The sequence below is a fragment of the Schistocerca gregaria genome, chromosome 2 (genome assembly GCF_023897955.1).
Source record: "Schistocerca gregaria isolate iqSchGreg1 chromosome 2, iqSchGreg1.2, whole genome shotgun sequence".
In the NCBI taxonomy this organism is placed as follows: Eukaryota; Metazoa; Arthropoda; class Insecta; order Orthoptera; family Acrididae; genus Schistocerca; species Schistocerca gregaria.
Genome location: NC_064921.1, coordinates 409,465,055 through 409,479,659, shown reverse-complemented (window position 1 = coordinate 409,479,659; position 14,605 = coordinate 409,465,055). Strand labels below are relative to the sequence as shown.

Here is a 14,605-nt window from a genome sequence, read left to right as displayed (position 1 = left end):
CTCTCATCAGCCACACTGATAACAACATTTAAATCTCATACCAGTATGATCACGGTTGGGGAGATTCGTTCACGTTTTGGCGAATGTGGCACCAGGTGTGCCACCTCATGTACTTGCTCGTAGAACCCATCAGTTTTTTTTCCTTTTTTCTGTGGCGCAACGGACTGAGCCGAAAGCAAGTTTCTGAAAACCAAACACATTAAAACTTGTGAACTGTAGAGGATCGTCGACATTGTTGTAACTGATATTGACCGGTAGATAGAGACCATCAAAAGCGTAGACCGAAAATTTATGATTTCAACTGTGGGTTTATTCCATCAGGCTAAGAAATAACAGGCATCATTCCAAGCATGCGATACATCCAAAACAAACCAAGTTCAATTAGCCGAAGTCTCGGGCAATTAACTGCTGTGTCGTCCGAACAAGACACAGCCAGGGCAAAAGCACCACAAGCCCAAAGATGCGAGGTGGTGCAGTGCCTTAGAGACTCGCCACTCGGGCGAGTTTCACTAGCGCCACGAGCGGCGCTAAGGATGCAGATATGGACTTCGCCTCGGCCAATTGCCAGCCGAGTACAATACGTCAATGACCGGACGACAACGGACTGAAGCCTACTCGGAAGACAGAAGAGCAGCTCTCGCCCACTTGGTTAGAGGTCGTCGTCCAGAGCTACCTTAGACAGCGAACTCTTGGAAGTGAGCAGACAGTCATTGTAAATTGCATTAGCTATATACTGTGAAGTTTACTTACGATTATTTGCACTTAGTATCTTTTTTGTGTTATATTATATGCAGGGTTGCTGACTTTAATATGCATCTAGTCACGAAGATAGGTAAACCTTTTAACTCACTTGTGTGGCTTTGTTACTAATTTGTTGGAGTGTTTTAGAACGTTCGTTCTCTTATCCTCTTACATGTCCCTGGGACACAGCTGTGGATAATGGCAGGGAAAAATTGTCTCAGTGGTGTACTGCACTAGAATCCGTTTCACGAACTAACAAACTCCGCCTATTGTAACAACAGTGGCAATTCGGCATCCCCAGCAATAGCGAAGGAGCCTTTACAAAACTGGCGACGAGAGTTTACAAAATTAATCTTTTTTACCTCCCACCAATATTTGCATGTTTGTTAGCAGCAACATTTTCTAACCGCCCAAAGCTTTCTCAGTAATGGTGATTTATGTAGTAAGAAAACACAAATATTATGAAACAGGGTTATAGCGAGTTAACACATATAATAGGTACCAAAAACAGTAAGTCAAAATTTTATGTAAACCCAGAGGAAATGTTTTTAAAACCCTTGCAGTCTACGGTCCACCATGAAAGCTGAAACGCCAAGTAGTGGCCGGCAGAGACCCCGTTGACTACCGCTGGTCTACGGTGAACTGATGGAATCACTGTTTTCCTGACTGCAAGCAGTGAGCTAGCAATCAATTAGACTCTACAACAATCCTGTCTCACATCTTACAAACCGCTTACTATAGCACCGGTGAGAACTTGCAAATGTCTGCTCCCTTCGTTGGTTCTACACAAAGCGAGCGAGACTGGGATGCTCTTGTGCCGGTACGAGGTCGACCAGGAAGGGTGGCTCATTGGTTAGCACGTTGGACTCGCATTTGGCAGGACAACGGTACAAATCCGCGTCCAGCCGTTTAGGTTATCCGTGATTTCCGTGAATCGCTCGAGCCAAATGTCGAGATGGTTCTTTTGCACGGCACTGCCGATTTCCATCCGCATCCTTGAAATATTCCTATCTTGTGCTTTGTTTCCTGCGTCCTCGATAGCGACAGAACGTTAAAACCTTCTCTTCCTTCCTTCTTCTACAGGGTAATACCAGCGTCCACTCTAGTTGTGCCTGGTTCGTTCAGACTTCGACAACTGTACTCACTGATTCGCACGGAGATCTCGTGCTTGGATCGTTCGAATGCATTTCGCTATTAGCTCCCGTTTTCGGGGATGCAGGGAAGGGTGTTCCTTGTGTGACAAACACGGCGTGGCTCTCTCCGGTAAGCCTGTGTGTTTGAAAACGGTGATTCGTACAGTGGTGCTCAGTCTTACTCCCTTCAGAGCAAGTAATAAATTATTTGGACGCTCATAAGGCCCCTGCATAAAGTAGCTGGCGGGTTTTCCGACTAATCCTCGCCATACCAGTCGGCGTCTGCTCCCTTCATACTTTAATTATTCCAACTAACTGACGTAACAGGCACTCCCTCTGACTTGGTAACTATTGCGGAATTACTAACAGAGAGTAATCATCACGCTGTCCCAACTGTATGCTTGATGTTCGTCGCTTTTGTATCTCTCTCGCCTGCTTTTCATCTACAGTCTTCAATTTTTTGACTGGCATGGTGCGACCCGCCACGAATTCCTCTCCTGTGCCAACCTCCTCATCTCAGAGTGGCACATCCACGCTACGTCTCCAATTTTTCTTGGATGTATTCCAATCTTTGTCTTTCTCTACAGTTTTTACACATGCATGAGCTACAAAACTGATTGTGCGATAGTTCTCGCATTTATCTGCTCTTCCTACCTCCGTAACGGAATGTATCAGTTGCTATGTCCAAAGAAACGCATAATTCTCTAAAGTTAGTACAGGCTTAGTAATTTGATCTCTGTTTACTGTTTATTGCGCCCCGCAAAGAGTAACTTGGGCTGGTATGTTCCATCACTGACTTTCGTTATCGAATTGATTGCTTGCTTAGTGTTAATGTCGGTTCTGGTTGGATATATTTTAGGGTTTGGTATTTTGGATTAAGACTGATTATTATGTGTGTTTTGTTTCCCTTTTTCGCTTGTGAAATTATTTTTGGTGACTACTTCTTACCAGCTTTATTGTAAATTTAGTGAAATTCAGAGCGGCAGATCAGTTGTGTTAGATATTACATTCTGCGTTTGGTTGAATGCTCAATACCTTCTTTGTCTCATATTGCGCATCTCCTGGTATTGCTGAAGTTGGCTAATAAATATATTTAAACACCAGCTATTCCCAGCCGCGCTTTGCTATAGTTATGTGGATTAATGGAAAAGAAAAAAAGAAAAAGAACACTTTTTAATACTTATGGAAAGAGGCTGAACGTCCTTCTTCTCCCCCCTGTCTCTGTCCACTTTCTCCTCGCCCTTCTCTCCACCTCGTCCTGTTCCCTCTCTCTCACCCTCTGTCTCCATCTCCTCGTGCCCCTCCCTTCGTCTGTGTCCTTATTTCCGCTTTATTTGACGCACGTGTCCCCCGCCCCCTCCATCTCCTCTTCCTCCCCCTCTCTGACCTTGAGCCTTGTTTATTGTTATTGCAAATTTAGAATCTGTAGGTAGTATTCATGAGATAGCGATATGCACATATACATATGCTGGTAGTATCGCGTACGCAAGGTATAAAAGAGTAGTGCATTGGCGGAGTTGTCATTTGGACTCAGGTGACTCATGTGAAGCGGTTTCCGACGTGATGATGGCCGCACGACGGGAATTAACGGTGAATAATAGTTGCAGCTAGACACATGGGACATTCCTTCTCGGAAATTGTTAGCAAATTGAATATTCGAAGAGACCCACAGTGCCAAGAGTATGCCGAGAATACCACATTTCAGGCATTACCTTTCGCCACGGTTAGCGCAGTGGCTGACGGCCTTCGCTTAACGACCGAGAGCAGCGGCGTTTGCATAGAGTTGTCAGTGCCAATATACAAGCAAAAATGCGTGAAGTAACCGAAGAAATCAATCTCCAGAACCCGCACCACTAAAGTAAGAAAGGATACTCTCTTTAATTCTTCAGATCGAACACTGTACCGCTACGAACCATGAAATATGGAAGTGAGTCGCGGACTGTTACAAAACGTAATGAACGAAAAATCTATAAGAGATACCAGTCCTAAAAAGCTGGTTACACAACACCCGACAGGAGCAGCAGTCTAAAATCAGAGAAGTACTGGGAGTGGAAAGCTTAAATGACCTGATTAAGGATCACAGGAATGACTGGAAGGACCACGTGACAAAAATGAAAGCCTGCAGAATTCCGTAAGAATCCAGTCGGCAGATGATCTCTAGGAATATCGTGAAAAGGTGGAAAGATCGATTATTTTAACCAAGAGGGCGTAATAGACAAATGCCTAATACATGCAGGCAGCAGAAGGAATGGCTTGATATATTCATTAATTTTTTCATTTTACTGAATATGGTTTTCAAATTTAAATGTGAAGACATCGAAAAGATATTATTGTCGGAAGGACAGATTCAGCATACAGAAAAGTCAAAACAACATTTGGTGACATTAAAAGCAACGGTGGTAACATTAAGAGTGCAACTATTCACGTTGGTGTGTAGAATATATGAGTCTGGCGACATACCATCTGACTTTCGGAAAAGCAACATCTACACAATTCCGAAGACGGCAAGAGCTGACAACTGAGAGAATTATCGCACAATCAGCCTAACAGCTCATGCATCGAAGCTGCTTACAAGAATAATATACAGAAGAATGGAAAAGAAAATTGAGAATGCGCTGGGTGACGATCAGTTGGCTTTAGGAAAAGTAAAGGCACGAGAGAGGCAATTCTGACGTTACGGCTAATAATGGAAGCAAGGCTAAAGAAAAATCAAGACACGTTCACAGGATTTGTCGACCTCGAAAAAGCGTTCGACAATATAAAATGGTGCAAGCTGATCAAGATTCTGAAAAAAAGTAGGGGTAAGCTATAGGGAGAGACGGGTCATATACAATATGTACAACAACCAAGAGGGAATAATAAGAGTGGACGAAAAAGAACGAAGTGCTCGTATTAAGAAGGGAGTAAGAAAAGGCTGTAGCCTTTCGCCCCTACTCTTCAATCTGTACATCGAGGAAGCAATGATGGAAATAAAAGAAAGGTTCAGGAGTGGAATTAAAATACAAGGTGAAAGGATATCAATGATACGATTCGCTGATGACATTGCTATCTTGAGTGAAAGTGAAGAAGAATTAAATGATCTGCTGAACGGAATGAACAGTCTAATGAGTACACAGTATGGTTTGAGAGTAAATCGGAGAAAGACGAAGGTAATGAGAAGTAGTAGAAATGAGAATAGCGAGAAACTTAAAATCAGGATTGATGGTCACGAAGTGAATGAAGTTAAGGAATTCTGCTACCTAGGCAGTAAAATAACCAATGACGGACGGAGCAAGGAAGACATCAAAAGCAGACACGCTATGGCAAAAAAGGCATTTCTGGCCAAGAGAAGTCTACTAATATCAAATACCGGCCTTAATTTGAGGAAGAAATTTCTGAGGATGTACGTCTGGAGTACAGCATTGTATGGTAGTGAAACATGGGCTGTGGGAAAGCCGGAACAGAAGAGAATCAAAGAATTTGAGATGTGGTGCTATAGACGAATGTTGAAAATTAGGTGGACTGATAAGGTAAGGAATGAGGAGGTTCTACGCAGAATCGGAGAGGAAAGGAATATGTGGAAAACATTGATAAGGAGAAGGGACAGGATGATAGGACATCTGCTAAGACATGAGGGAATGACTTCCATGGTACTAGAGGGAGCTGTAGAGGGCAAAAACTGTAGAGGAAGACAGAGATTGGAATACGTCAAGTAAATAATTGAGGACGTAGGTTGCAAGTGCTACTCTGAGATGAAGAGGTTAGCACAGGAAAGGAATTCGTGTTCGTGGCGGGCCGCATCAAACCACAAACCAGTCAGCAGACTGATCATAAAAAAAAAAAAAACTTACATTGCGTCTGAAAAGGATAGCTTACAATCGTGGGTATTAGCAGATGGAAATGACACATTAACGTACAGTGCGAAACGATTCGAAAGCTGACGGCTGCTCAACGGGCTGTGGACACATGAAATGGGTCAATCAGATCGGTCCCGTTTGGTAAAGCTCTCGATGTAAGTATTGTCAGAGATCGATGCCACAAGATTCCTGTCAGAGATGATACTAAGCCCCTGGAAGAGAAACGACCAGTTGTGCTTGTGTTTTGGTGTACCTGTGAATGAGATCCAGAGTGGATAGTTGTGTGTTTGAGTTGAAATGGGAACTTTCGCGGCTAACTAGGACCTCTAGACCGGTATGGTAGTTCTGTCAACTTGCGAGGGGCTGGAACTGGTCAGAGAGTTTGTGACATCGATAGGAATGCTTGTTTTTACATTCTGAGGGTTAGCTGGACCGGAGGTCATGCGGTTTCTCTTTGTCATTACCAGCTACCGTTATGAATGTAGATCGCTCTGGGGCGATCGAGTAATTGCCCCTCTGTCGTCAGAGTTTATTGTAGACGGTTGGGTTCTCTTGAATGATCCACCTTGGTAAAGGGTTCCGGTATTCGAGGGTCTCATCTTTGCATTGTCACAGTGCTTGACACTTTCCTTATAGCCCTGTGATCGTAATTTTAAGAGTAGTCGCTTTTCCTGTAATTGTTCCCTCGTTTGAAAATAATTTCGGTTTCCATGAAGACGCTTTGTTCTGGTTTGAACTACCGTCATGTGAATTGGTAAAGCAATGTCACCATTCCTTTCATGAACTTGTGGATAGCTAAATTAATCGCGATTTGCAGTGATTTACGCGATATTAAATGCGTTTTGCCTTCATACAGTGTGAACCGATTTGTGACATCTTAGAGACTTATGACTTTGTTCATAAAATTCGCACGTGTTGGGTAGTGTGTCATTTTTTTCGCTTTTCCAATAAATGTGAGATGCTAGCCCCTTCAGCACTTATCCAACAACGCGTGAATTTGTTGAAGATATACTGTAATTGACGAACTTTGTTTCATCCTCATGTCTACAACGAGGAGTCTTCAAACTCGTTTTTAATTTGACACTGTGATCTGGAATGTTCACATTCCGTAGTACGAAATCTATATAGAGTTAACGAGTATTTGTGCTAAATATTGATTAGTCTATTCAATGTATGGAATCGACATGAGAGTGTGCACGTGTTCCCATGTTGCTAGTGAGTGAATCAGTTAAATTAGTGAACAGTACGCGGCTCTCCAAGCCGAGTGAATGCCTATATCATTTCGTGCCTGTCCAGGAAATGAGGTTTCACTATCTGTGCTCAGTTCATTAAAGACAAGTAGTTGCTCAGGGTAGCGGAGAAGATTGATTTTCTCTTATTGTGAGGATGAGTAAGTGCGTGAGTCATTCTTTTGTTTCCAGAATGAGATTCTCACTCGGCAGCGGAGTGTGCATTCTTTTGTGTCCGCCCTTTTACTGTTTCACTTGTCCTCCAACCATTCTCTCGCCTTGCTATGCTATTCCTAGTCGCAAGCGCCAAAGCAAATTAGTGTGTGTTAATTCTTTTGTATTTATGGATCATTCGCATAAATATTTCTCACGAGATGGGATCACTTGATTGGTCACATTTTTCTTTGTGTTTTTAATAACATATTATTTGTGTGTTTCTGTGTGAATATGTTACAAAATCGTTGTAATAGGGCCATAATTACAGAAACCCTTTTTTGAATTGCAATGCCACACCAGCTTCTAATCCGTTCCATGGCATTTATGCTCACTTGTAAGTAACAGTCTAAGAAGACTCTGGTAGTGAGAAAAGAATGTTAATTAACAGTAAGCCCTATTCTCTAAATATCTACTTCTGTCTGTAGCATGATATTCGAAATTCATGCTTGCACAAATTCGTTGAAAAGATTCAAATGAGTCTAAGCACTATGGGACTTAACATCTGAGGTCATGAGTCCCCTTGAACTTAGAACTACCTAAACCTAACTAACCTAAGGACATCACACACATCCATGCCCGAGGCAGGATTCGGAACTGCGACCTTAGCAGCAGCGTGGTTCCGGACTGAAGCAACTAGAACCGCTCGGCGACATCTGCCGGCTCACAAATTCGTGTTATCCGTTGTGCACCCTATAATACAAATACATAGAGCGTGTGATACATGTAATTAAAGTCCCCTAAGGCATCAAAATGACAGTTTGTCGCAAGTGCTAAGCACAGAACGAGACACATAGCGAGCACGAACAAGCAAGGACCTTTCACAGAAACAAGTCAGAAATTGCTCGGCCAAACAGGAAACAAAACAGCTGCATCAAGGAATTTGGGATGTTCCCTAATCTGACTGGGTTCGATATTTGGTATCGATACCGATACAAAAAACTAAATGGATACATCGATAATATTAGTACCGAGAAGATCATAAGGTACGATATAGAATGTACGATATTGCAATGAACCTTCGGACAAGCATGTATGTCCGATGGACCATTGCATCGTTCTTTTTAAAACACAGCCACTGCAGTATCGTATTTATTCGCCTATACAGGCAACGACTTTCAATTGAAATGTCCTCCCCTGTACGGGAATTACACAATGTGTGAACGAACACAGGCTGCGGTTCAGGAACGATGACATGTAGAAGTTGGATCTAACCGTGAGTCGTGTCCGGAAAGCCAAAGTAGGTTCGAGACCTGGTCAGGCACAACTTTTCATTGTCGTTATTCCATTATCCAGCTGATGACTGTTCGTTTTCGCAGCCACGAATACATTTCATGTAGTATAATAAGGTATTGATTTCTTTAATAGCCGGCCGGAGTGGCCGTGCGGTTCTAGGCGCTACAGTCTGGAGCCGAGGGACCGCTACGGTCGCAGGTTCGAATTTTGCCTCGGGCATGGATGTATGTGATGTCCTTAGGTTAGTAAGGTTTAAGTAGTTCTAAGTTCTAGGCGACTGATGACCTCAGAAGTTAAATCGCATAGTGCTCGGAGCCATTTTTCTTTAGTAAATTTGTGTCTGCGGTTGTGGCACGTGATACTGCTGTGTCGTCCGAACAAGACACATTCAGAGCAAAAGCACGACAGACGCAAAGATGCGAGCTGGTTGACAGTGCCATAGAGACTCGCCACTTGCGTGAGTTCCACCAGAATCACGGCCGGCGCTGAGGATGAAGATATGGACTTCGCCTCGGCCAATTGCCAGCTGAGTACAATACGTCAATGACCGGACGACAACGAACAGAAGCCTCCTCGGAAGACAGAAGAGCATCTCTCGCCCACTTGGTTAGAGGTCGTCGTCCAGAGCTACCTTAGACAGCGAACTCTTGGAAGTGAACAGACAGTTGTTGCAAATTGCATTGGAAATGTACTGTGATGTTTACCTACAATTATTTGCACTTAGCCACTGAGTGTCCTTTTTGTGTTATAGTGCATGCAGTGCTGCAGACTTCAACATTCAACGAGTCACAAAGAGAAGTAAACCTTTCAACTCATTTCTTTGACTTCGTTACTAATTTGTTGGAGTGTTGTAGAACTTTCGTTCTCATATCCTGTTTTCTGACCTTGGGGCACAGATGTAGATTGCGGCAGGGAGAAATTGTCTTAGCAGTGTACTGCACCAGAAACCGTTTCACAAACTCACAAACTCGGCTTACCGTGACGTGGCAACTCGGCCTCCACAGCAGTAGCGACGAGGCCTTTACGAAAGATATGAAAAAAACTTATTGATTGTTTTTATATGTAATTTTATGATTTTATTTATAAATTTATTTACAATGAAAGAAATAATAGGAATTAATGTTATTTTTGTATGAACTACAAAATCAAGTACAAAATCAAGTGGTAAATGAGAAATGTTCTAGCCACAAGAAAAAATAAACTGTTTGTCATATAACACGTGACATGAACAAGTGAAACGTCCAGAAGAATGCAGTGTAACTGAGTAAACGTACGAAGCTTCGGCGAGTATGTTAAAGATTAGAGTTGCAGTTCTCTGTGACCGATAGAACAGTAGCACAGTGCCTTAGTGTTTTTCGTGATTAGTGTTGTTACCAGATCTGGTAGCGTGCATAAATGTCACGAATAGAGTTAGATGTTGAGTAATCACTATGAATGACACGGAGTACTGCGTACTCCTGTGAGACAACGTTATCAGCATCTGACAGACTTTGAAAGGGACCTCACTCTGGGACTCGGTTTGGGTGGCTGACCGATTCATGCAATTTCCAGTTTTGTGGGGCATTCGGAACTGACAGCGGCCTGATGCTGGACTGCATGGGAATATGACGGCAAGTCTATTCGACCCGCGTACCAGGTCTTTCCATCACAAGTGACGATCGCTGTAGTGTGGACCTTGCATATTGTGACTCATACATTTGCGCCCGCCACCCGAGAACGATCTGCAACATCCTCTGTCATCCTCTACCATTGGTCGGACGTTAGCTGCAGCCAGAGAGGGGAATTACCGTCTCATGCTTAGGTTGCCGTTAACATTAGAGCACAAACGTCTGCGTTTGGAGTGGTGCTGTGATAGGAACCACGGCATGGTTCAAATGGCTCTGAGCACTTTGGGACTTAACTTCTAAGGTCATCAATCCCCTAGAACTTAGAACTACTTAAACCTAACTAATCTAAGGACATCACACACATCCATGCCCGAGGCAGGATTCGAACCTGCGACCGCAGCGGTCGCGCGGTTCCAGACTGTAGCGCTTAGAACCGCTGAACCACGGAATGCAGACTAAAAATTTCATATTGTGCCCCTTCATGAACTGCAGTTCTATAGTACCCCAAATGATCATCGGCGAGTATTGCAGTGACCTTGGGAGAGGTCGTATTCTTCTTATGTTTCGGAGATGCACATCAGTGTTTGGGATACGGTGGCTGATCCGCAGTGACCACTTTTCGTCCAAAGTGCTGGGCGAGTTCATTCGCTTGTTGTGTAGGGGAGGCTCACGTTGCCCGCTTTCACCCGGTCATTGACACACTGCGATGACAGAATCAAGGCGCACCCCTTGCACTCTTTCATAAACGATTTTACAGAAAATATTGGATAGCAAAATTTGAATTTGGTGCTGCTTATAGCTTTACATGTTAGCTTCATGATGACGTTCCCACCATTTGGTTAATGGTTATAGTTACTGTGATATTTGCATTTAAGTAAGACACTACGCGAAATTCGAAAAGTTTGCAATGAAAAATAGGGGTCCCTATAATTTTGAGTTTGGTGTGTATTACATAATATGTTGCTAAGGTATTGAAGTTTTCTCTAGGCTTGGTTAGAGGTCTCTATTTGTCACCAATCTCGATAAAAACGATCTGAGGTAGCACGCTCATTATATATATATATATATATATATATATATATATATATATATATATATATATATATATATATATATGCTCATACGTATTCTGATGGTCATCGTGTTTGTATTTAAGGAAATCTTACTTGTAAATGGTAACAAATTCTTGTTCACACATGATATGCTTTTAAATATAGCACACACAATATATATATATATGTGTGTGTGTGTACTATATTTAAAAGCAATTTTTATCGTATGTGGACAAGAATTTGTTACCACTTACATGTAAGATTTCCTTGAACACAAACACGATGACCATCAGAATACGTATGAGCATATACTGCGCTACACATGTAATGTAAAACAAATGTTGAATTAAAACAGTTTGTTCAAAAAATTAAGCAGCCTATGGTGGACATAAGACGTTCTGAAAAAGCAACGATAATTAAGTCAAATGGAAGGAACACGTATCCATACGAATGGATGGTAGAGGGAGCATGGAATTGTATCCTGGATTCTAAGAGAAGAAAAGGCCCGAAGTCTGGTAGATGACAGCAGTAAACTTGGATGTGTTTCGCTTAAGACGATAATGCGTGAAAAGTGTAGGGGTATTTATCCAGAAGTGGATGTCATATGACTGATATTTTCTCTTGCGTTGAGGTTGGTTGTTATGATCATTCATTTTACCCTCAATACTTTCCACCACTGCCAGTTAATTACTGATTGACATCTCGGAATTTGTTGTATCAACTTATCGCTTCTTTTAGTCAATTGGTGACATTAGATTTATCATATCTTCAATAATTGTCCGATCTACGCATTCTCCAATACCTCACTTTAGAAAATTCTCTCCTTGTCGTTCCAATTTCATATAACGCTGTACTCACAGTAAATATTGATGGAAAGTTTACCTAATACTTAACATATACGCTAACTTATTTTTCATTTTCAGAAAAGCTTTACTTGCTGTTGCAAGTCCTCATTTAATATCCTCATTCCATGGGTCATAATTAGTTATTTCGCTGGAAAAATAGCAGAAGTCGTCTTCTACTTACAGAATTTCGTTTAGTAACTAAAGACTCTAAGCATCATCCGATTTAGTTCGACTACAGTCCATTACTCTTTTCTTGCTTTGGCAATCTGACAGTGGCCGTGCTTATCTAGTGAGTGGTTATGGCCACGAAGCTTCATTCCCTGATGCCATCGGGGAATTTTCCTCGTCTCAGTCCTTCCAGTAAGACGCCGGGACCACTCAGCCTGCTATCAAACGAGTACGACAGACCTTTCACGGAGGTTAACGGCGGCTGGAGTGCCAGCCATCCTTCACCTCCAAGTGCTGCGCCGAAGAAAGGTTGTAAACAGTGTTGCCAATAGACCGGCCACAGGCTTGTGGACTGGCCATTTCTTACATGTGATAACCATGAAAATAACATCTTGGAAGTTGTTAGGCCCCATCATCTTTCTTGTACATGTTTCACGCTTCTTATAACCTCTTTTTAATACAGTATACTTACTGACTTTACAGATCACTTGTCGTCTCTGGCAGAAATAGAGTCATCGACAAACCCTGAAGTAATTATTTATTCTCCCAGAATTCCTTTCCCAAATTTCCCCTTGGATTTCCTTAACATCGTTCTCTGTATTCGGACTGAGCAACACTGCGGACTTTTCTCAGGAAGAATTACAGTGTCATCAACAAACCTTAGATTATGTGTTTGTTGTCCGTCAATTTCTTTTCCAGACCACCCCTTGGTTTCCTTCACATCTTGTTCTGTGTACAGATCGTATTACACTGCGGATAGGCTACAACCTTCTTTCAGTTTGTCTCATTTGGTGTCTACCGCTCATTTCTGACTTTCATAACCACAGTCTGGTTTCCTGGTTTCCGTACAAGCTATAGACAACACTTCACTCTCTGTATTTTATGCCTGATAAATTCAGAATTTCAATGGTTTTCCAGTCAATACTGAGGATTATAAGAGGTAATTATGATACAACATGTATACGTACATTTAAATGCTGCAATAAAGACATGGATGGCGTCAGACGGCGAACGTGTAAATCCGGAACCAGTGACGGTGCTCTTTCAACAAAGTAAACTAAAACGGCATTGCGGCTGGTTGCTGCTTTACTTATACAACACATTCTGTAATTAGGAAGAAACTTTGTATTGAAAAAGTTGTACTAGCGTCTTGGGCCGTTGGTAAAATACTTTATTTGTACAAGCAGTTTCAGTCATCTGACCGTCATCAGGTACATAAAGGTACTCACAGCATCATGTCAGGTGAAATATGAAATCGTTATCATCAAGTGGTAAAACCATGAACAATACACTGTCATCATACGGTAGTATAAATTACGCTGTGGAGTGTACACATTTATGTTAACACTGTAATCGGCGTTAACGCCGTGAACACGATATGATGACAGTATATCGTTCATGATTTTATCACTTGACGGTAACAATTTTATTTTTCGGACAGCATGATGCTGTGAGTACCTTTACGAGCCTGATGACGGTCAGGCGACTGAAACTGGTTGTATAAATAAAGTATTTACGAGCAGCTCAAGGCGGTGGATGACATTTTTGACATTTTTCAAATATCCAGGAGCTGTGGGGCACCAGCTCCTGCAGGTATATTACCTGTATATTGTTTGTCGACGCTTGCTGCCGACATGTTTACTACGAGAGAAATGGCGCTGGTTTGTACCTGTTGGAGGTGCTGGAGTGATGCTGCTGTCACTCTAGACAGCGTGGTGTGGTGTGGACGGAGCTGCTGCGACTGTCTGCGGTCCGTGCCGTGTCGTGCTGTGCTGTGTTGTGTTGTGGTGTGCTGCGGCGTGGCTTCCTGGTGGCGGGAAGCGGCAGGAAGCTGGCCAGCCGCCGTCGGGTAGGGGCGAGATAAAGAGTGGAGCCGGCGCGCGCTCCCCCACACTACTTTGCGCGGAGTGCCGACACGGTGCGCTGTCAGGAGCGGCGCCGGCCGACGCCCCGGGCGGCTCCGCGCATGCGCGCTGGTCTCCAGACACAGGGGCCACAGCAAGGCTTCGCTCAGCTTTCTCCGCCGCCGAGACATTGCGACCGGCAGGGAGTGCATCTGCAACGGCTTTCTCCTATTGGAAGTCCTTGCAGATGAGAGTTTTCGTTTTTCTAAGCCTCTCTTTCAATCTGTTTCACAATGGAACGACTGAGATAACTATACTACACGTAGGGTAAGACATTGGCTGCATTGTCTTAATATACAATGCCGAAAAAAAAAATGCAACACATTCCAGGACGAGGTCATTATACTGTTACGTGAGGTGACAGGTAATTCACCACTGTAGCCGGCCCGAATGGCCGAGCAGTTCGAGGTCTCCGCGACCACTACGGTCGCAGGTTCAATCCTGCCTCGGGCATGGATGTGTGTGACGTCCTTAGGTTATTTAGGTTTAAGCAGTTCTAAGTTCTAGGGGACTGATGACCTCAGCAGTTAAGTCCCATAGTACTAAGAGCCATTTGAACCATTTGAATTCACCACTGTAGGAGTATACGATAACAAATTCAGATTTACGCACTACATTAATAACTGCCCAAACAGACGTGT

At 43.0% G+C, this 14,605-nt stretch overlaps 1 protein-coding gene across 1 annotated transcript in view; it reads right to left on the bottom strand.

Annotated features, from left to right (window-relative positions):
• The window catches only part of LOC126322885 (uncharacterized), a 121,683-nt gene extending 107,633 nt beyond the window's left edge, over nt 1–14,050 (bottom strand). The window contains exon 1 of the mRNA XM_049994592.1: nt 13,730–14,050. The gene's annotated coding sequence lies outside the window, so the exon portion shown is untranslated. The remainder of the gene's footprint in view (nt 1–13,729) is intronic.
• Nucleotides 14,051–14,605: the final 555 nt, after the last annotated feature.